Here is a 23,074-nt window from a genome sequence, read left to right on the forward strand (position 1 = left end):
TACATCAATAGATTATACACTAAAGATAAGTGTATACAACACCAAAAGACTCAGGATATAAAACAAATTATTTATAAGTCCACCAGTCCCAAATTAATAGAGAATATTGAGTTAGTAGTCTGTTTAAGCAATTTAAATAAAGCTTTCTTTGATTTTTTATTGAAAAAAAGGGAACAAAGAAGAGTATTTTGGAACAAATCCAGCTGCAAAAGATGAAGAAACCTAGAATTATCCTTTTTTTACCTTGATCCTGAAATGAATAGAAGAAAGGAGATAAACTTCTGTTGTAATGACAGAACTTGATTATAATAATAAAATATCTACATTGCAATACATTATCCAGATTTTTTTCACGTCAAAATTCACATGGGAAATAAATTATATATAAATAAAACTCATATCGCAGAAAACCATTCATACATTTTGCTTGGTCAAAACTTTGGAAATAGTGTCTCAACCACCAGTTCTTTTTTTTTTCTTCCCTTAACCCAGGGGTGGGCAAATGTGGCTCTTTTAGAACCTGTGGACTTCAACTCCCAGAATTCCTGAGACAGCCAAGCTGGCTCAGGAATTCTGGGAGTTGAAGTCCACAGGTTGTAAAAGAGCCACATTTGCCCACCCCTGCCTTAACCCATTTCTATCTATTTTGTGACTGGTTCTTAATCTCCATTTTGCTTGTATAAATTTAGGGAGGTTTTTGTTATTGTGGGATTACATACATATATTTATATATATGTACGCATGTATGTATGCATTTATGTATATATATAAGAGCCGCAATGGCGCAGTGGTTAGAATGCAGTACTGCAGACTACTTCTGCTGACTGCTGGCAGTTCGGATCTCACCGGATCAAGGTTGACTCAGCCTTCATCCTTGCGAGGTTGGTAAAATGAGGACCCAGATTGTTGGGGGCAATATGCTGACTCTGTAAACCACTTAGAGAATGCTGTAAAGCAGTATATAAGTGGTATTGCTATATGTGTATATATATGTGTGTGTGTGGAAAGAGAGAGAATCTGGAGCAAGTGTTTCTTACAAACTGGTGTTGAAAGCAAGTAATTTCAAAAGCATTCAGCTTTCCAACAGTTTCTTTGTTCAATCACACAGCATGGCAAAGAAATGACATCTAAACTATGGTATTTCTTTGCTATTTCTTTACCTTCCTGACTTAGCATTGTTGACCTTTTAAAGATTTCCTTTATATCTTCTCCATGGTCATATTAAAGCAACATCAAAACACATTGGATCATGATTGTGCTTTACCCAGGACTTCCTGCAAAAAAAATAAATAAATAAAGAAGAAAGAGAAGGGGGGAGGAGGAGGAAGAGGAAGAGGAAAAGAGGGGGGGAGAAGAAAAACATAGACCCTAATGAGGACCAGGAGTGTGTTGATACCTGCAGTGCCAGAAACCAGATAGTTCTATGGATAACCATTATTAAAAATCAAAAGTATGTCATTTATTCCTCAAGGCACTTATTTTGAACCCCTCACAATGAGCACAATAAAGCATAGGAAACACTCATAGAATCAATGTCTCAGGACAGGTCATATTTAGGGATATAGAAGGAGGAAGCATGACAGAAGGCCAAAATTAAAGCTAAAAAGGACAGTGCATGAACATAAATGTGCTTGTCATTTTAAGGTGCATTAGAATACTGCTTCTTATAGAGATTTTAATGGAGAAAGTAAATCAGTAATATGGAGTCAGACTTCAAGCATGTGTACAGGTAATCATTAACATATAACCACAATGGAACCTGCCAGTGGCGGGTTCCAACCGGCTTTACTACCGGTTCTCTTCGTGCACGTGCTTTGCGCGCAACTCTGCCGCACCTATCAGCTGGGCTAAAAAAGAAGAAATAAAGGTAGGAATAACGTGGGGGTGGGTGGGAGGGCCCAGCTCCTGGATAAAGAGAACCGGTTTGGTGACATCACATCGTCACTGCTACCGGCTCGGCCGAACCGGGCCAAACCGGGAGGAACCCACCACTGGAACCTGCCCATTATTGTTGTATGTTGTAATAGTCATAAAGCAGGTCGGTCACATGACTCACCCGATTTTACTACTTTTTTTGTGGCAGTTAAGTGAATACTATGTCATTAAATGAATCTGTGGTTATTAAGTAGGGATTATGGTCATTAAGCAAACAGTGGTTTGCTATGGGTACAGTTTTGCCAAAACCCAGAGGTGCCATTTTTTCCTCCAAAACTCTAATAAAACATGGTCACATGACCACGAGATGCTGCAAACAATTATAAATATAGCTGTGTTATCAAATGCGCAAATTTTGGTCATGTGACTATGAAGGGGGCTCGACTGTCATAAATCCCCTTTTTCGGGTGGGTTGTACTTTAAATGGTTGCTAAGTAGTTAGTTGTAAATTGAGAACTACCTGTGTCATTTCATGTTTCTGTACAACCATATTCATATCTCCAATAACAATCCATCAAATGCTCTGTATATCATTTTCACAGGCTTGTGAAATGAACACAGAACTATTGTTGAAGTGGCAAAGGCATTCACTGACCAATTTGTGTGGAAATTGCCTCATAATCCAGCTCTGGTTTACTGTTTCTTGTTGCAGCAGATATATTTTGCTCTGCCTCTCTTGGAAAAAAAAATAAGAAATTTTAAGTTCAGCTAAGAATTCCAAAACAGCTGTAGTTTGTTGAAAGGAAGATGTCTTTCATAAAACTAGAGAATTTTCTCTGTGTAAAAATAAATTCTCTATAAAATAGAAAGACAACCCAATGCCTGTACAATTTTCTAATCCCACAGCTTGATATTTCCAGGCATTGGTTGTGCTTTTTCTGAAGTATTGACAGATTAATAGGTCTTCAAACCATACAGGAGAGTTTCAGATGTCATTTAAAGGAAGAGAGGGCAAAAGGTTGTTCTTTAAATGGCTGCGCATTAAGATGCTCGTATAAAGAAGTGAAAGAGCTCTTTACAGATCTCTGGTCTTTGTATATAATAAATACACAGGGGAACAGGTTGATTGCCTGAAGTATCCATGCCATCACCTCTGCTTATATAGAGGGAAGAACTTTCCTCTCAGCACCAGATTTTTTTTCTCCAGCTTCATCTATCATAATACCAGATGATGACAACACATGATACTAACATTCCTTGTAGCAGTCCCCCTCCTAGACCGTCAAATTTTGACCTAGACCTGATTAGTCCTCTAACTGACCTAGTTTGCTCAGCCAAGGCTTGTTTCAATTGCTTGTTGTATTGGTGGAAGAGAGGAGGAATGGAGAAAATGTACCTATCTTGCTCTAAATCAGGGGTGTCAAACTCAATTTTATTGAGGGCCGCATCAGGGTTGTGTTTGACCTTGGGGGGGGCTGGAGTGGGCATGGCCAGTGGGGGCATGGCCAGCTAGATGTCACTCATGTCAGGGGCATCTGTGGTGGCCAAGTGCTGTGCAAGAGAAAATGAACTCCCAAGCTCCGTTTTCAGCTACGATGACCTCCTGCAACCCTCTGCCAGCAAAAACGGAGCTTGCAGCCCTCCCGAGCTCCATTTTTGCTGGCAGAGGCACTGCAGTTGGTCCTTTGATGTTTCCAGGGCGGTCCCACAGGCCAGTTCTAAGCACCCTGTGGACCGGATCTGGCCCCCGGGCCTAGAGTTTGACACCCTTGTTCTAAATGGATGGATGGGGGAGAGAAGTCTTGGAGATAATTTTTTTAAAAGATAAAAATAAAAGTCTCTACTGAATGTCTGTACAAATGTATCTAGGAGAGCAGCAATGCTTTCATTACCAGAATACACAAACAATGCTAACTTTCCCCCAAATAAGCAAACAGACGAAGGGAGGATTTTTAAAAAATTTTTCAAAAATGTAGCTGATTCATAAAGTAAAATGATTGTGCAGGGGTGAGAAATTCTTCTCTTCTCTTTCTATCATCTACTACATCAAGCTGAATCAAAACTGTAAATAAGAACCCCCACAAATAAAAAATAACTGGGATACAGATTGCTTCAAAAGCAGACAATCGGATATGCCTACCAGTACCATCAGCATTACCATTGCAACCAGTAGTTGGTTTCACTTACCTTCACTACCGTTTCGGAACTGTGAGCGTGCATGTGCACGCACTCGCTTCGTTCGTGCATGGCGCTTCTTCGGATGCACAGAGTGTCCATGATGATGTCCAGGCGGGTGGGTGGAGCTTCCCGCTGCTGCTGCTACCGATTTGCCCGAACCAGTAGAAACCCACCACTAATTGCAACAGAAGCACCATTCCAGAGCTGAATACAATTTCTATGTCTACAGGTTGCTCTCCTGAATTAAATGACTGCCTTGTCATTCTCAAATACATTCTGCTTTCACAACTTTATCTCTGACCACTATTAATTTAGCCTATGTCAATAGTAGCAGAAACAACCAAGACGTTTTTGCTATTTTGGCCCATCATGAGAATTTTTAAAAAAACACCTCAATTTCCAGAGCCAAGACTTTTTCCAATTATGTTATCTAAAACAGAATGGTACATCTGAAATGCTTCTCTCCTGAAACAGTCACATTTTATTTTGCATCCTAAGCAATACTCAAACACACGCACACTTTTTTTTCTCAAATCAAATTGTCCCCAAAAAGTGCCCAGACCTTTCAAAGTAACTATTTTGTATTTGGAAGGGTTTCTATGCAGACTATTTTGCACATCCACAGAAAACAATATTAAAGTGTATATTATTTCCATCTTGTTATTCCAAAATTGGGCAAGGGGATATGTCTTGTCATAGGAAGTGGATTCAAATGTACTTCTCCACAGGAGATAACCACCTTCAGATTCATATACTTCACCAACCCAGAGTGTAGTCCATATGTTTTTGGTCTAGTGTGATGTAAGGATTTAAAGATAATCAACTCAGTATTACACATGAATTAGTCCTTTGTGAGCTAATAGTAAGTTATAATAATCATAGCTTTGTATGACATGTTAACTCAGCTAGTAAGTGCCCCGTTTCTTAAAAACTCCACCTGAGAATAAAAACAAACCACTACCTGTAAACGAAAATATTCTCCTTTGTCCTCTCTGCCAGTAATTGAAGATAGATTAAATTAATATGCAAATAATAAAATATTTTTAACTGTATGCCTATAATTTACCATTTTTAACCACTATTAATATTTACAACATATTACAAATTCACAAATAGAATTTATACAGTATAAAATGAAGAGGAATATGAGAAGACATATGTCCCCTGTGTTAGTTTATGTGACTTACTATCAGACAATTTAACATAAAGTGAAATAAAAAAGTTAAGGACAATATGTTCTTATGCTCTAGGGACAGGTCTTACTGAACATTTCCTGTATATTTCAAAAATTTGACTGCCAAATGTTCACTTGACTTAATTAAAAAAAATGGATTGTTACAATTTATGTATCTATAAAAGCAACATGCAATCAAAGAGCAGCAGCCCCAAAACATTTAATCTTCTATATCAAGTGTAATTTATATACAAATTTAAATTTCTTCTACATTCCTTTAGAAAGAATGAAGCTATGGATCAAGAACTATTTGATGAAATGAGCTCTGGAGGCTGACATTCAGCACTCAAAACTCCAATGAGAATAGAGCAGTTTTTTAACATGTCTGTTTAAATTGCTTAGCACATTGTAAGCCGCCCTGAGTCTCCGGAGAAGGGCGGCATATAAATAAAATAAAATAAATAAAATAAATAAATAAATAAATCTAAGTATGTTTCAGGACTCAGCTAACCGAGTGCTTCAGGGGTTAGTATGATGGTGAGGCAGTTTTTATGGCTGATTAGGTTATATTCCATGGTTACTTATCAACCTTTTGGTGTATTTTGGGGTGTATTTATTTTGTCCATGTCATTCCAGCTTTGATTATGATTCTTATGAGCCCATCATAATTGTGCAATTCTGGAAGTCCATTTTCATGCTCATGTTCTCTATTCTTTTCTACTGTTCCCTGGTTACTTCTTATGATCTTTCCCTAGTTGGAGACAGAACTGGCTCATTATGAATTTCTGTCTTTTTGTTCTGCCTATGTCATCGTTCACAACAGGTTATTTTTTGAACAAAGATTTAGCACTCTTTTAAATGTGGATTACATCAGTATTCAGAAATAGACTGGCTAACAGAGATGAGGGGTTGTACCAAACAGCAGTCCCAGCATTGCGCCTCTTCTGCTTCATTCTGTTCCCCCATCCTAGACCCTATTACCTGTTAGTTGGGCAGCTCAATGGCTCTATAACAGGGGTGTCAAACTCAAGGCCCAGGGGCTGGGGCTGGCCCATGGTGTGCTTAAATCTGGCCCACGATGCTGACCTGGAAACTGCAAAGGACCAACCCACTGTGCCTCTACCAGCAAAAATGGAGCTCAGATGGGCTGCGTGCGGCACTCCCAAGCTCCATTTTCATTGGCAGAGGATTGCAGGAGGCCATCCCAGCGGAAAACAGAGCTTGGGAACCAGTTTTCACTGGCAGAGCACTCAGGCAACCACAGGCGCCCCCAACATGAGTGACGACGAGCTGGCCATGTCCACCCTGGCCATGCCCCCCCCACCACCCCCAAGATGAAACACAACCCCGATGTGGCCCTCAATGAAATTGAGTTTAACACCCCTGCTCTATAAGCTACCATTCTAAGTGTTTGCCTAAACTTGCCTTATTTCACTGCACAACATTTTAGGGAGAATGATAAGGACCACACCATTCAGTAGCCTTGATTTGTTTGTTCATTTTACTAGTGCTAAATGCTAGATTCCTTTCCCAGAATGTTTTAGTTAATTAACAGATTAAACATCTACTGCATTGTCTATAAGGAATCACAGATCTAGAAGCAAGTTGAAAAGAAAGAACTAGCAAAGTTCTTCTGAATAAATTCATCTCAGTTAATATCATTCTAGGATCCTTTATACACACACATACTATAACAAGTTTACATAGTTTAGATCTTGGTCAATGAAATAAAAGAGATTCTAGCTTCATTATTCCTAGGTTGCTGCACCAATCTCTGGCTTTGGTGTCTTTTCTGGATAAACAGTCAAGTTGATTCTCCTTTGAGCTGCTTTGTATCTGAATCCTTTGAAGTGGTTTTTTTCTGTCTTTCTCATATTCACTATAGTGGATTTTGATGCTATGGTTTCATTTCCCCATTGGAGGGAACTCTTGCTTCATTCTTTCTCTTGGCTCCTTAGGTTCAGGTCTACAAGGGAAATGCCAGCCTGATGCTTTGCAATTCCTCCTCAATAGCGCAGACCAATCAGGAATAAAACTGACAAAAGTGTTAATTTATCCTTCTCTTCAGCATTGGAGTGCAAATTGCTAGGTTACTGGGAGGTGGAGTGTTCTCCTTTCCTTTTCACATGGAATTAGAGAGGAAGGGTTTTTATTGCTGCAGAATTTGGGGCAGCTCTGAAACGGGCATGATTTTTTACTTCTTGGTATTTCAAGTTAGCAGGACTACTATAAAGGCAATAATGGATCATCCTCAAACTGCTTCTGAGAATTTGGAAATTGAAGGTGTTGATAGGAAGACTGCTGTGAATGGGGCAAATGGGTTTTGATAGGGCTACCTAATAGAGTTTCATATTCATTTTTAAGATTGAATTCCCATGCATATTAAGAGTCTCCAACGTTCCTGAATTAATGTTGACTTTCTGGATTATCCATGTTAAAGTCTGTTGAATAGTATCTGATTTACAAACTTTAGTAATAGGTAGTATAGCTGGTAAAGCAATTTTTGGTTTCAGGAATATAAAATATATTGGATTCTTTCACTAATGATTATTGAAAATAAAGTCTTCTTCTGTCAGGAAATAATTTTTTTTATGTTTTAATGGTACATTTCTTGAATATCTTTTATAGACAGATAAATAAAAAGATACATCTCAGAATATACATCTAAACAGGAGAAGAACATTTTGATAAACATTTATAAACAAGCCTACTTTGGGCTGGCCTTACTGATTAAAATCACATTTGATTTGGCTGGGAGATCTGATTTATTTCATATTTGCCTTTAAATCATGTCCCAGCCAGTACTCCTCTCCCCATGCACAAAGCTGGCAAAATAAGAAAGATTGTATCTTTCTTGTTTCTGCCTTTCAGTATTGTTCGACAGTAGTAGGAGAGAACAGTTGTTCTATTAACTCACATTCCCTGAATATTAATTAAAGACTCAATACAGTATGTATTTAGAAGAATTTCCGTATTAATACCTATAAAATAAGATTGATGTTATTACATTTTTTAGAAAATTTAAGTACAAGTCCCTATATTTTTAAAATCTTCTATGATGATTTAATTTCCCTGACTTTCAGCTTTAGAACTAGTTATATATATTTTACTTGTATTCTGAATTAAATTCAAGTGAAGTCTAAAACTATTATGGGCACAATTAAACAGTAATGTGTGATTTTTCTGATATCATGGCTGAGGCTCATCTTTTAATCATGATTATATGGTATTTCCAACATTAAAATCTACAGGCATTTTGAAGCTATTGTGCTACAAGTCTAATTTTGATTCTTATCTATATGCTATATTTACACTGAGTTAATCTCACATTTGAAAATAGCAGGTAACCCATTCATTCATTCAGTCAGTCATTGATGAGGATTTCAGATTGTACAAAACTGTACAATTGCAATATACTCAACTGAAATGTATTTTGATTTCACAATTTGATCTAAATAAATTAGCAACATCTGAAACTCCTGAAGTATTAACACTGAAAGGATTTTTGAAATTCCCACATCTACAGTATTTTTTACAGATATAGGAATATTAAATGGGTATTTCCAAGAACTTTCTAATAAAAGCCTTATTCTGCAAGGTCAAGCTTTAATTATCAGAACCAGTGTGTTTACTGAGAGCTACCTCTTTCTTGTAGTTGATTTCTTATTCAAAATGATCATGTTTAACTGCTTGGGACCAGCTTGCTATGGGATTCTCCATTACAGACCGACCAAGATCTTTGGAGAGACCTTACAGTTCAGTAGTGGGATTCAAAAATTTTTACTACCGGTTCTGTGAGAATGGCTTGGTGAGTGTGGCAGGGGAAGGATACTATAAAATCTCCATTCCCACCCCACTCCAGGGGAAGGATACTGTAAAATCTTCATTCCTACCCCACTCCAGGAGAAGGTTACTGCAAAATTTCTATTTCCTCCCGATCAGTTGGGACTTGGGAGGCAGAGAATAGATGTGAGCAGGGCCAGTCAGAGGTGGTATTTACCGATTCTCCGAACTATTCAAAATTTCCGCTATTGGTTCTCCAGAACTGGTCAGAACCTGCTGAATACCTCCTCTGTTACAGTTGTACTGCAATCTGCAGTTTGCTAAGAGCTAGCTACATTTTAAATGTACCTTCTCTATCTGGCAATTTCAGCTGAAATTATTTATTTGTTTAGGCTTTCATTGACTGAATTGGTGTGTCAGAATTTCCTGTTAGGGATGACAATTAAATTCTCCTCAACTCTGCATTACATTCTATCAATACATCTGCCCCTTGATTTAAATCCTGGCCATATTCCCTCTGCTTTTTCAGGTTAATGTTCATTACCTGGTGTTTAATATTTATCTCATATGTCTCTCATTTACAAAACAGCTGTCTATGAGAACCTGCTTCATCACCTCCTCCCTGTAAATTTTTTCTTTATGGAATGGATAGAAGGTTATAAATGTATAACTGTTCTATGGTTAAACTATTAGCTTTATAGCAGAATCCAATCTTATTTGCTTTATATTTGGTTAGCTTTTTAATCACTGTTATGAAATACTATTATTGATATGAGGAATAAATAAACATTGTCATAATAATATATTAAATCTCTAGAAATAAACAGGTGCTCTACAATAATCTCCAAATGAATACAGAATCCCTAATTAAATCCTTATAAAACTAGCAGTTTTGTTTCCTTTTATTGGCTATTGGCTAGTGATTACCTAAATTAATTATACTTGAATTTGACTTAGAATAACAGAGACAGACCTTCTTTTGTTTTTGTTTTTCTTCTGGAGAAAAATCTAAATAATCTACAAGCCATAAAGACATTTGTATTATTCCTGCAGAAACCTTGGGTTATTTACTACTCCAGATTGCAATGTATTACTTTGTGGTAAAATCCATTATTTCATTATTAAATAATGAAATTGTAGAGAACTCAAAATCATGCATACTTTCTTTACGTTTGGTTGGTCTGACTTTGTATAAGCTTGGAAATCAAATAGAATCATCCCTGGTAACTACCATTTCTGTAATGTTGTGCCAAGAAAAGAAAATGGAAGTGACTTCAGATTCTCCAGAAATGAAAGTTAACCTTATGAATCTAGCTATTAATTGTACAAATAATTATTCCAGTCTGGTTATATGTTTATATTAATTGACAGGGTTGTCAAACTTTTGGAAAGCAAATAAGTAACTCAATTTTTTAATGTACAAGATTAGGGTATAATTCTTGTGGATGCCATGCTTCTCTTACAGAAAAAGGATGAGTAATTAAATCATTGAGAAAGGCTCCTTTGCCAAATCACTACTTTTTTTTCTTTTACAAGCAAAAACACCTTTTAATTTTCCCTTAACTTAAACTGTTTTGCAATTTTAATAAGTATCATCTATATATAACCTGGCTCTTTGAATATAATTTCAATATGCCCAATACATATCATTGTTGAAAAAAATTATTATGATTGTGTATTTCTGAAAATATGTTGATTTTTTTAGATTAAAATACTTGCTTTATTTATTTTAATTCTTATTTTTATATTTCACTTTAAATTTTCCAGAGCATACTAAAAAATCTGTCCTTTTGAAAACAACTTGGGGTCAGCCAGATTTTGGCAGGCAAATCTTGTAGTCTTATAGTTAGTAATTTCAATTCCTTCAGCCTCTCACTGTCAGCAAAGTTCCATCTGTTAACTAAAATAATTAACAATGATATTTATCTTGCATAAACAGTTTTAATTGTTTCTAAGCAAAAGCTATGTATCTATCTATCTATCAAAAGTGTTGCAAGAGAGAAAAAGATCAATTTTGAATAAGTAGTGATATCTCAGCCTTAACAACAAATCCTTATTTTTAGCTTTATTTTAATTTTCTTACATTAATTGCTATTTCATCATCAGCACAGATGGTTCTTAGAATATCTCAATGTATGAGTAAAATTTTCATTTTTGCTGAATTTGATCTGCAGTTATTGCAGATAGTCTCCATAGAAGACTCCTTGGAAAATAAGTCTAATTTTATATTTGGCTTATTACCCATTTGAAATATTCTGTGCATATGGAGTGCTATTAGAAGCATTTCTGTATTAGTGTATTATTATGCAATTATCCTACCTTGATCAAATAGATTTACAAACAATATAGATTGTATTACTTCTATTTGTATTTATCCCATTTTATTTTACCATTTTGTCTTTTTAAAAAAATAAAATCCATAATTGGGGAAAAATGGAAAACCTGCAGAATATCTTTGGATTGGTAATGCTAAAAGTTATCAGCATGAAAGCATCCTATTAAGATAAAGTCCTTAAATTTAAATCTCTCACATGGCAGATTTTCCAAGGAGTGCACACACGTAATCTATATAATTCTATATAACATGGTCATATTATGAAATAGTATAAACATTGTATATAAATTATATATTGTGAAATAGTATAAGCTTGTTAGAGTTGAACATCAATTTGTTCAACTGTTCAACTGGTTTTAAGAACATAGTTGAAAGTTGGAAGATGATTATATACTGAGGATTAATTAACACAAATTGTAGGCATTTAAAATACTTCAATTTGCCAATAAACTATAAAACAAGCCATGAATTAATTAAAATAATTAAGAATAATCCTTGGAGAAATGCATATCTTTATTTACATTTCAAGTCAAACAAATTCTTCTTTCAATCCAAGTTCTAATATTTGAGGGGGTGGGGGGTTGTTTAAAGAAGAATTTAATTATTAGATTAACATGCATGTTGGTTCATACTTAAGTAAGACTAAGGGATACAATGTTTTGACTTGAATCTGCATATATTTTGCATGTATCAGGTTAAATGTCCATTTAGTCAACAGCTAAAAACTGCATTCATTTTGAAAAATACTGCTTATAGCATTTTTGCTTTCTAAATGAAATTAAATAATCTCTTTTAGAAAGCAAGGTACTTCTTGGATTAGAAATGGGGCAATAAAAGCTGTAAGAAGGACAATATATGTTAATAGTTTGCAAAAATCTGGACCTTCAATAGGTGGTGGCAAAGAGATGCAGAGCAGGGGTGAAGTCTAAAAATTTTCCCTACTGGTTCTGTGGGCGTGGCTTAATTGGTGGGCATGGCTTGGTAGTCAGGTGGCCAATAATAATAAATAATAAAAATAATAAACAAAGTACACAAAACAATAAGACGTACCAAAAACCAACTTTTACACTTTACACACACACAACACAACACAACTGACTCACACACAATGTAAAAGCAGCTGCACTTGACCCAAAATGGCCCCTGCAACAAGCAGGAACCTCACACAGTGACAAAAAGCTCAAAAACCAACTTTCACACTGTACACACACACAACACAACTGACTCACACACAATGTAAAAGCAGCTGCACTTGACCCAAAATGGCCCCTGCAACAAGCAGGAACCTCACACAGCGACAAAAAGCTCAAAAACCAACTTTCATACTTTTTCCACACAAAATGCCACATACAGCTTTGTGAGATTTTGTGTGTTTGTGTAGTTAGAGTGAAACACTACAGAAACACACCAAATCTCAGAAAGCTGCACAAATATTTTATTTTATTATTTTATTTTATTTTATTTATATTTTTAGATAAAAGCAGTTAATTTTAAAACTTCCTTAACTTTAAATTGCTGTCAAAAAAAATAAAACTCCTAAAAAAAACCCCAATTAACTTTTTTTTTAAAGCTTCCCCCCTCCCAAAAAAACCCCCGTTACTTACCAAATTGAAGGCACAAGGCAGGCAGGCAGATTGAGTTGCTGACCAATTGGATTGATTGCAGGCAGGCAGAGTTGCTAGCTGTTGCAATGGATTGCAGCAGCTGAAGCAAGGCAGGAAAAGTGAGTGAGCCCGAAAGAAGCAGCAAGCTGCCAAGTGGGGACCGGGCGATTGGGTGGGCATGGGCGGGGGGGCGGGGGCAGGGATTTTTGCTACCGGTTCTCCGAACTACCCACTGCCATTGCTACCGATTGCCTGATCCGGTCTGAACCAGGAGCATTTCACCCCTGATGCAGAGGTTTCTTCACTCTTTGCTGCTCTTATGGTTGACTGGATTTTTCCACTTCAGATTTAATTTCAGTTTTTTACAGAATGCCACTCTTGCGCTCAACAATAAATCACTGTCTCTAGACACTTAACACATAATTCATCTCTCAAGTAGTTTTGGCAGAATACTTCCTTTTAAAAAATCTGACATGATTCTGCCTAGTGTAAGAGAGAAGAGTTTCTGTCATGTTTTCAAGATTCTGTCACTAAACCCTGTAAAGTTCAAATAATTCACATAGTGTCTGTTTCCTGACCTAGTGTACACTGAAGAGCTGCCACTCCCAAACATGATTCAGATTTCAATCTTTATTGTGGACAGTTAGAAACATACATACTTATACTCCAGGATTTAAACTCTAGGCAACTCTTCTTTCAGATTAACAGATGCTGGATGATGGGCCACTCAACATTCTCCTGAAGAGGACCTGAGTACTTTTAGAGCCATTGATCTGTAATTGGACAACTTCAGGGTTTCTTCTCATATTTCAACTGTTGAACATCCCCTTTAGAATTTCTAATTTCTGTCTCTACTAGGCCCTATTTTATATATTTTTCTGCCTTATTTGTTTGATGATGTTTTGCTTACAAAAGAAATTTTAATTTATATTTCACATTTCTAAACCACCCATCTCTCTCAATCCCTAGCTGTAGTAGCTTCTTAACTGTATATATTTCTAATTCTCCCAATTGTATTCTCAGCTTCTTAATCTCACTGGCTAATATATATTGTACAAAACAGCTAAGAATCTAACTGTTCACCCTTTATTTTATGATTTGTAGATATAGATATATACATAGATAAAGACAGACACACAAATTCACTTAATAGAATTTGTAATTTCTGGAGGTCTACATCTGACTAGGTATTTTAGAATTATGTTTGGTTAGTCATTTTATGCTCTTTTTTCAGCAACTGCACTAGGGCACTCAGTTATATAATGCATTGTAAGCCGCCCTGAATCTACGGAGAAGGGCGGCATATAAATCAAATAAATAAATAAATAAATAAATATAGCTGATGTGACAAATATTTTTAACCTCAGTTTATAAGATTTCATGGAAGATAATTGAATTTAAAGTCGGCTTCTTTCAGATCTAATTCATTGTCATTCAGTGAAATATATTAAATAAGGATATACTTAATTCTCATTTAGTGAATTCTCATTTAGTAAATAAGATATTATTATAACAGAATTCAGAATGCTCTCTTGGTTTTCTCTCTTGGTTTCCTTGAAACAATATGAAAAGAGCATTCTCACGTGTATTTGTCACACATGCTTCAGTTTTACATTAACTGTAGTATAATTTCTTACAAAAGTCCTTGTGATTTTATTCCAATTACTACTGATTTAAGAGCTGAACTCCTTTAAACATCATTTTATTAAAGTATTTAATACTGTACGTAGGGGAAATGACAAATGTAAAAATATGTGAATTTTAAAATAGTTACAGTCTTGATTAATTATTATGCCAAAGGTATCTTTATCAATGAATAGAACAGGGTTTCTGCAAAGGTGCAGTGTAGAAATGTATATCTGACTTTCTTTGTATCCACATAATAAAAAATTGATAATGTGTGATGAACTATGGAGTGGTTTTATACCATTTCTAACTCAAGATAAATCCACTTTTGGATTTCTACTCTTAAATTAGGGAACTATCTTCATTTAATTTTCATCCCTCACAGATAATTACGTAAAGAGAAGAATTGTGATCCTTTGCAGTATAAACCTCTGCCTTAAAGAACCAAAATAAACTCCAGTGACGTTACTAAGCAAACTTTATTCAGCCATCTATATTTGGCTTCTTTCTAAATTCCATCCGTTGCTATGGTAAAGTAAGCTCCAGTGTTTTCCTCCCCTGAATCTCTAGCTAAGAAGCTTTTCTTGAGGTCTTTGTGACATATAATAGGTGTACAGTATATAAATTTAGCAATGAAGAGCAAGAACACAGGAGGGAGATAGTAGAACACATTTTGTGTGTTCTAGGCAGGGGTGGGTTCTACTTACCTTTACTACCAGTTCGCAATAGGATTGCGCCCGTGCATGTGCAGATTGCCGATAGTGACATCCAGGGCGGTGGGTGGGGCCTCCTGCCAGTTTTACTACCGGTTCTTGCAAACTGGTCCTAACCGGGGGCAACCCACCACTGGTTCTAGGGGCATACAGTCTTTTAAAATACAAGGGCACATACAGTCTTTTTTTAAAAAAACATATTTAAATGTTTATAGGTCAACTGAAACATTCAGAAAAACCACCCTTTTGGGAATGCATTAGGTTACTGGTGTAGGATGTGTTAGTATGATGTACATCTTAAAAGTTTTTTGTGCATGGATAGCAACTTACTTTTTTTTTTCTATGATAGGTCAGATGCACTATATTGAGAATGTACAATATAATATCTTCTTAAAAACTTCCAGTGTTAGAGCATTCACAACTTCTGGATGAAAATTGTTCCACTGATTAATTCTTCTACTGTCAGGAAATTTCTCCTTAGTTCTAGGTTGCTTCTCTCCTTGACTAGCTTCCATCAATTGCTTCTTGTCCTACCCTCAGGTGCTTTGGAAAATAGCTTGACTCCCTCTTTGTGGCAACCTCTGAGCTATTGGAACATTGCTATTATGTCATCCCAAGTCCTTCTTTTCATTATATCCAATTCCAGCAACCATTCTTTATATGTTTTAGCCTCCAGATTCCTAATCATGTTTGTTGCTCTTCTCTGCACGCTTTCTAGAGTCTCAACATCTTTTTTACATGGTGGCGACCAAAACTGGATGCAGTATTCCAAGTGTTGTCTTACCAAGGCGTTATAAAGTGGTATTAACACTTCACATGATCTTGATTCTATCTCTCTATTAATGCAGTCTAGAACTGTGTTGGCTTTTTTTGGCAGCTGCAGCACACTGCTAGCTTATATTTAAATGATTGTCCACTAGGACTCCAAGATCCCTCTCACAGGGGATCTATTGATCTACTATTGAGCCAGATACCACAGCTTCCCTAGTGCTTCCCTTCCCTCAATGGGCTATATGAGAGCTGGGCCACCATCTGTTTTCATTTGTCTTCCTGCACTGAGGAAGAGGATTGAATTCAGTGACTACTGTTGCTCTTTTCAATGCTTGCCGTTCTAAAAGTAGTCTTAGAAGGTCGCGTTTTTCTGTTTAAAATCACCCTTTCCAAACTGCTTTTGAACTGCTAGAAAAAGAAATAACATGAATACTTGTGATGATAGCAATCATTTTATCAATGGGATCAGTGAGATCAATTGGAGGCAGATGAGTGTATGTCTTTTCACATATTCAGTTCAGTTTTTTCTTGCCTAGATAGTTGCTAATAAAATTAGTTTAAGATACAAGAATCCCTTTCCCTCTTTCTAATCTGCTTCTGAAGGAAGCTTTCTTAATCTTTTAGTAAATCTAACTTTTTCTTCAAATATCATGAATGTTCATTAGCTAATAATATTAAGTGATAGTATACTGTGCATCCAATACAACTATATTAGCAGCATTTATTCTTTATAAACAGGTATGTTGCTATTTAATTATTCAGTATTCTTTAGCAGGCTTCATCTAACAAGGGCTCCTGTTGAATTCAAATTTACAGCAATACTTTATCTTTTTCCTATAGAGAATTTAAAAAAAAACATATGGGAAGTTATTTTGAGGAAATATTTTGGCCAGAAGAAACTGATTCACAGCCTCCAGATACTATTTTGTTTTTTACATGTACCCTTAGGAGAGCTATTCTATTCTAGACAGTGTTCTCAATAGATTTGGACTTCAGATCACTATCAGTATTGATGTCTTCATTACTATCATGAACTGAAATAACAAAAGAGTGCTCTGTGCCTATCCCATTCATTTATTTTCTTTGCATTCTTCTTCCAAGTTACACTAATCATCCTATTCGTTCTTGCCTGACTCTTAGAAATAAGTTCTGTCTCTTTCATACTGAAATAAGTCTCTTCCCACTCCATCATTCTCTTTTCTGTCTAGTTTTGGGAGAATCTTTCTTGAAGAACTTGCTTAATTAGCTGTCTGCCTGAGTGACAGGAAAACTTCAAGGAAGTACTGATTAGAGAAAAGTATCTGATTGAGAGATACCTTCAGTGTGGGATGTCTTGCTGCAGGTGCTTAAGGGGCAATTCCTATAATACATTAGCAGCAAAAATATTTGTCCTTAAATCATGAGACTTGTGATTGAATAAAGAATGTTGACAAGGATGAAAGTCCTCACAGGTTTGTGATTCACTTTGTTTCCCCAAGGAACAGATGGTAGTTCCAGGTTTTTAATATCAGGTTTTATACTGTGAATCTTTAGTGAAGTAATTCAGGTTTTATATGAACAAACAAAAATATCACTTTATTGCATCCAGTTAGTGGAGTAAAAAGCATTTGAGCTTGCATAGTCAGTTGCTCTGCTTAGCAAATGACGGAGAGGTTAATGGAAATACTTTTGGCTAATAGCCATATTCAAAGTTATTTTCTTAATTCTAAATAACAGATTGAACTGAACCAGAAAGCTTCTTAAGGTAATTATCTATTTGTCTTATATGAAGCATCATTTTGATCCATTCTATTAGTTCAATTTTATGAAAGGAAATCATTGCATTGTCAAGTATACTTTATGATCAGTTGCTGAAGATTATAAGGGCATAATATATTAGATTTTTGTACAGGCAAATAGATACTAGAGGTAAAGAACTGTAGAAATAGTCATTGATATTTTAATGTTTATGCTGCAGAAAATTTGGAACAATAAAACATCATCCTAAGGGATATTGATAATTTTAAAAAGAAAATGGAAATTGAGTAATTTTATAGAGTTGGTAGCCCTATAAGGAGCCAGTTGAGTCCCATTTCCTGCAATGCTATGTAAGGATATTATAGGAAATTAAAATAATGTTCTGCAAACCTATCCATTTACAGAAGACCCAAGACAAATAATAACAGTTAAGAAATATGCTGGAGTGCTATATTCTGGAAATTTCACTGAGGTCTAAATCTTCTGCAACTATTCTATTCATGGTTCTTCCCAGCTGGTTTTGCATCTTGACCTATTAGCAGCAAATACTCTGCTTTTTTTTTTTTTTTTTACTTAATCCAAACTTCATAGACTGTATTTCCTACAGCTTTCTAAAGGAATGGTTAAAGTTCAGTATTGCAGGCAATCTCTGCCCACAGCCTGGAGTTTGATTGTTGCAGGGCTGACTCAGCTTTCCATCCTTCCCAGGTTGGTAAAATGAGGACCAGACTGTTGGGGACAATATGCAAATAATTCTTATATTGTAAACTGCCCAGAGAGTGCTGTACAATGCCATGGGGCAGTATGTAAGTCAAAATGCTATTGCTATTGCTAAATGTGTGTTGTCCATCTGGCATTTCTATCTAACACCCAAATTTTCCAAATTATATTCTTGGTATTCCCTTCAGAAATGACATATGTACATTCTGCTGCTTGTCTTCAACCAGACATATGCAGCATATTATGGGTAACATGACTGCTGTCAAGAACAAATATACCCTTTAAAAATCTTTATTTGCCTTAACATTCCATGTTCAACATTACACTGAATTTATGCTTCTTTGTCCCAGTCCTTTCATTATCTATTCTTATATTTTCAGAAGTTCATACTTCAGTTAGTCAACCCTCTTATTCCCATGTCAAGAGATCTGTTCCACTGAATATGCCGTTTCTCTGAAATTAAACAAAATAAAGCAGTACCTCATTTTTGTTAGTGGTAAGGTAGAGTCAATCAGTCTATATGACAAATTTAATCCCCCTAAATAATTACTTCTTAATAGTTGCTTAGGAAGTCAAAATATGAAAGGCTTAACACATACGAAAAGTATATTCTTCTTTGCTGATGAGGAAATGACTATTATGATTCATACTTCGAAAAGGAAACCCTCTGGTGTATAATTCTCATTATGAAAAGTTATTCAGACTATCATCAAATTTCAATCATCAAAATTATTTCAATGAATTAATCTTTATTACAGTCCTTGGCCAGACTGGTAGAGTATAAAATCTTTCATGAACAGATGTATGGATTTTTATTTGTGTGTGTATATGTGCAGTGATTTCTTCATAGTACCAATAACAGGGAATTGGGCTAACTAGCCTGGAAGTATCAAATGTAATCTTTGTTTATGATGTGAATTAACAGTTGATGGACCCTTGAGTCAATATTCGCCTAATTCTTTTGGCAGCAGCACAGAATTTTGCCATATTGAGAATAATTTCCTGTTTCAAATCTTCCAAATATAAGTAGATATAAAATTCATTAAATCTATCTAACTAATTCACTAAAAAGGGTGCAGACAACAATAGAATGAACAATGCAAGACAACATGACTCATTTTTTCACACGCACAGAGTCACTTACTAAGGGCAACATCTTCCTTTTAGGAGCACTAAGGGAAGAGCATTAAAACATGCTATGTGAATGTTCTATATTGTTTCAAGGTCAGACATAAACAGTGGGTTGAAAAGATTTGGAAACCCCACCAAAATGTTAATGTGTCGCAATTAGCTCAAATTCATTTGCTGTTCACTATGCAAAATTTGCTGTTTTAGAATCTGTTTAGAATTTTCATATACCTAGAATATTAGAAAATTAGACAAAAACATGAAAAACCAATTTTCTCTCTAAATTCCTGTGTTGAACTGAAATATTGCAGAGTTATCAAGATAGTCAGGATCTACAGAAACAAAATACAATTTTGACTACAGATCTAAAAACTGAAAGCAAGTTCTGATTACAAACTTCTTGCCAGAATAGAGTTGCATTGACACCCACCCAGTTGAAGAAAAAAACCTGATTCTTTTCCAATTGCTCAAAATTGTGGTATTGGCAAATTATGGTTACATGAACTGGGCATGGCTAGTCTAGTGAAGAGAAGGACCAGGGGAGACATGATAGCAGTGTTCCAATATTTGAGGGGCTGCCACAGAGAGGAGGGGGTCAAGCTGTTTTCCAAAGCACCTGAAGGCCAGACAAGGAATAATGGATGGAAACTGATCAAGGAGAGATTCAACCTAGAAATGAGGAGGAACTTTCTGACAGTGAGAACAATCAACCAATGGAACAGCTTGCCTTTGGAAGTTATGGGAGCTTCATCACTTGAGACTTTCAAGAAAAGATTGGACTGCCATTTGTCAGAAATGGTATAGGGCAGTGATGGCTAACCTTTTCTGGACTGAGTGCCCAAAGCATGCGTGTGAGTGCATATGTGCACACCCAGGCCCCCAAAATGCAATGCGTGCACAGCCCCTGTGCATGCGCCCGGTCCCCACACATGCACTCCTCCCGTGCATGCACGCGCACCCCCGTGCACAGCAGAGGCCTGAAAACCAACTGGCCGGCGGGAGATGGGCTTGCATGCATGGCAGAGCTAAACTGGGGCAACAGCTCGCGTGCCCACAGAGAGGGCGCTGCATGCCACCTCTGGCACGTGTGCCATAGGTTCGCCATCATGGGTATAGGGTCTCCTGCTTGAGCGGGGGGTTGGACTAGATGACCTATAAAGTCCCTTCCAACTCTGTTAATCTGTTAATGGATACATAACAACCCTTGGTCCAAGACTTAGATTGCAAGTGCCTTAATGATACAAGATGCATGTCTTGGAATGAAAGAATTTAAGGAAGGCTATGACACATCTTTGGGAAAATGTGTAGAAACTCAGCCTTATCCTTCTAAGGGCCAGTAATCCCCAAATATCAGCTTGATATTCATAGTTATTTGTTCCAAACTGTACAAACTGAAAATGAAGTAGGCTTTTTAGAAGACATCATAACCTAGTATCTTGCTAATGTTAATACTGAAATATTTTTTTATTATAATGGTATACTAAAGCCCCCAAAAATGAGAAAATGTAACAGAAACTTCAGCATATATCTAATTTTTTATTGATTTTCCAGCCAATATGGGCTTTTGTTTAGTGGCTATAAAAAGTTATAACAGCACTGAAAAAAGTGACATGACCATTTTTCACACTTACCATTGTTGCAGCATTGTGGTCACATGATCAAAATTCAGATCCTTAGCAACTGACAATTTGCAATGTCTTGGTCATGTGATAATTTTTACAATCTTCTAACAAGCAAAGTGAATGGGGAAGCCAGATTCACATAACAAATATGTTATTAACTTAACAACTGCAGTGATTCACTTACCAACTGTGGTTAAAAAGATCATAAAATGGAGCAAAATTCACTTAGCAGCAGAAATTTTGGGCTCAGTTGTGGTCATAAGTCAAAGATTACCTTTATGTGTAAATCAGTATTATCAAAACATTTTACCAAGGAGTTGCATAATTATTAATCAAAAGTATTGTGAGATACAATACTGCTTTGAACTCTTTGTAGTAGACTCATAATGTACTAGTGAGCAAGAGTGGTAAGCATTCAATAATGGAAGCGTCTAACATTATCTGAACCCTATTTCTAGATATAGACCTAAAATATAAATTTGACATCAATATAAAACACAGATAATTTGGTTGTATTCATGTATTTTTGAATAAAGGACTAATCTCACATCCATGTGAATCATGCTACTGTAAAATAAACTCCTCCTCCATCAGTATCCTGCCCTCTTCCATCTAGTCCAGGGCTGTCAAACTCATGGCCTGTGGGCTGGATGCGTTACACGCTGGCCACACTCACACCCAGTTCAGCGAAGGGGAAAAAAGTCCCAATATGTCACATGACACCACCATGACGACACGAGTTTGACACCCCTGATCTAGTCTAACAGTTTCCATTTAAGATGCTAATTGTGATAGATAAACTATTCGGCTATATTTGTATACTCTTACTACACTCATAGTCTAGGTGCTGGAAATATGGGCTGCTTCATCAAAGGGAGGGAGGGAGGGAGGGAGGCCTACCATGCCATTTTTTAATAGGTTGGTTCAGTCTTTCTGAATTTAAACTGAATTATAAACCTGGTTACTACCTTTAGGTTTGTAGGATCATATTGGGAACGAGCAGTGGTGAAATTGAGCCGGTTCTATCCGGCTCGGGCGAACTGGTAGCGCCGGCGGTGGGAGGCTCCTCCCACCCACCCAGATGTCATCATGTCCCATTTTTGACCCTCTGTGCATGCGTGGAGGAGGCATGTGCCAGTGTAGCGTGCACGCACCCACACACTCACATTTGTGAACTGGTAGTGAAGGTAAGTAAATTTCACCCCTGGGAATGAGCATTAAGTGAAGTGTCTAGATGAAAACTGTAGACTACAGAGTCTGAAATCCTTCTCCAAATTCTGCCAGAATATGACATCCCAAACATGATATAACCCATAAGGATCCCTTCTATTATTTTTGATTAAATAGGCACAGCCACAAATGGTGCTAGACATCTGAATAAGACAAGTCCAGTGTTGTGACCTAGGCTTACTGAGTCATTAAAACACATGACTAGTCCCAAAAACCTCTTTTATTGCAACAGCTGTGAATTACTTTCATTCACAGCTGAGTTCCAATTAGTTGCAAAAAGTCCTTTGGGAGAAGTCCTTCGAGATAATCACCAACCTTTATCTCCTTTGACATGCTGCCAAAGACCTACTTGGCAAAGCCACATGGAGTCCAGAATCAAACAGAGATGCCGACTGGGAACAGAATTAACAACGTTGCTTTCCTGCAAAGGGCCCACGTGCCTTTGCTCCTCTTTTAAGCCTTATGGGAGGGGCCAATCATCTCCAGGCCTTACTCCCGAGTCATCCCTTTTGTTTTAACTGTTCTTGCAACACTGCACATGCGTGCAGTAGGAACAGGCTCCTCCTGTTCCTCTGCCT

The 23,074-nt window shown here is 36.6% G+C and overlaps 1 protein-coding gene and 1 long non-coding RNA gene across 4 annotated transcripts in view; one reads left to right on the plus strand and one right to left on the minus strand.

Moving 5' to 3' along the window:
- DLGAP1 (DLG associated protein 1) overlaps window positions 1–23,074 on the plus strand; it is a 274,487-nt gene that overhangs the window by 119,304 nt on the left and 132,109 nt on the right. The gene's annotated exons all lie outside the window — the stretch shown is intronic.
- LOC117672669 (uncharacterized) overlaps window positions 1–23,074 on the minus strand; it is a 150,063-nt gene that overhangs the window by 97,494 nt on the left and 29,495 nt on the right. The window contains exon 3 of one of the 2 annotated variants that reach the window (XR_009620187.1): window positions 979–1,274. The exons of the other annotated variant lie outside the window; for it this stretch is intronic. This is a non-coding gene — a long non-coding RNA (uncharacterized LOC117672669). Of the gene's footprint in view, window positions 1–978; window positions 1,275–23,074 lie in introns of those variants that run through there. 2 annotated transcript variants of the gene reach the window in all.

Source organism: Pantherophis guttatus, chromosome 3 (genome assembly GCF_059756535.1).
Source record: "Pantherophis guttatus breed Tessera chromosome 3, ASM5975653v1, whole genome shotgun sequence".
NCBI classification, from domain to species: Eukaryota; Metazoa; Chordata; class Lepidosauria; order Squamata; family Colubridae; genus Pantherophis; species Pantherophis guttatus.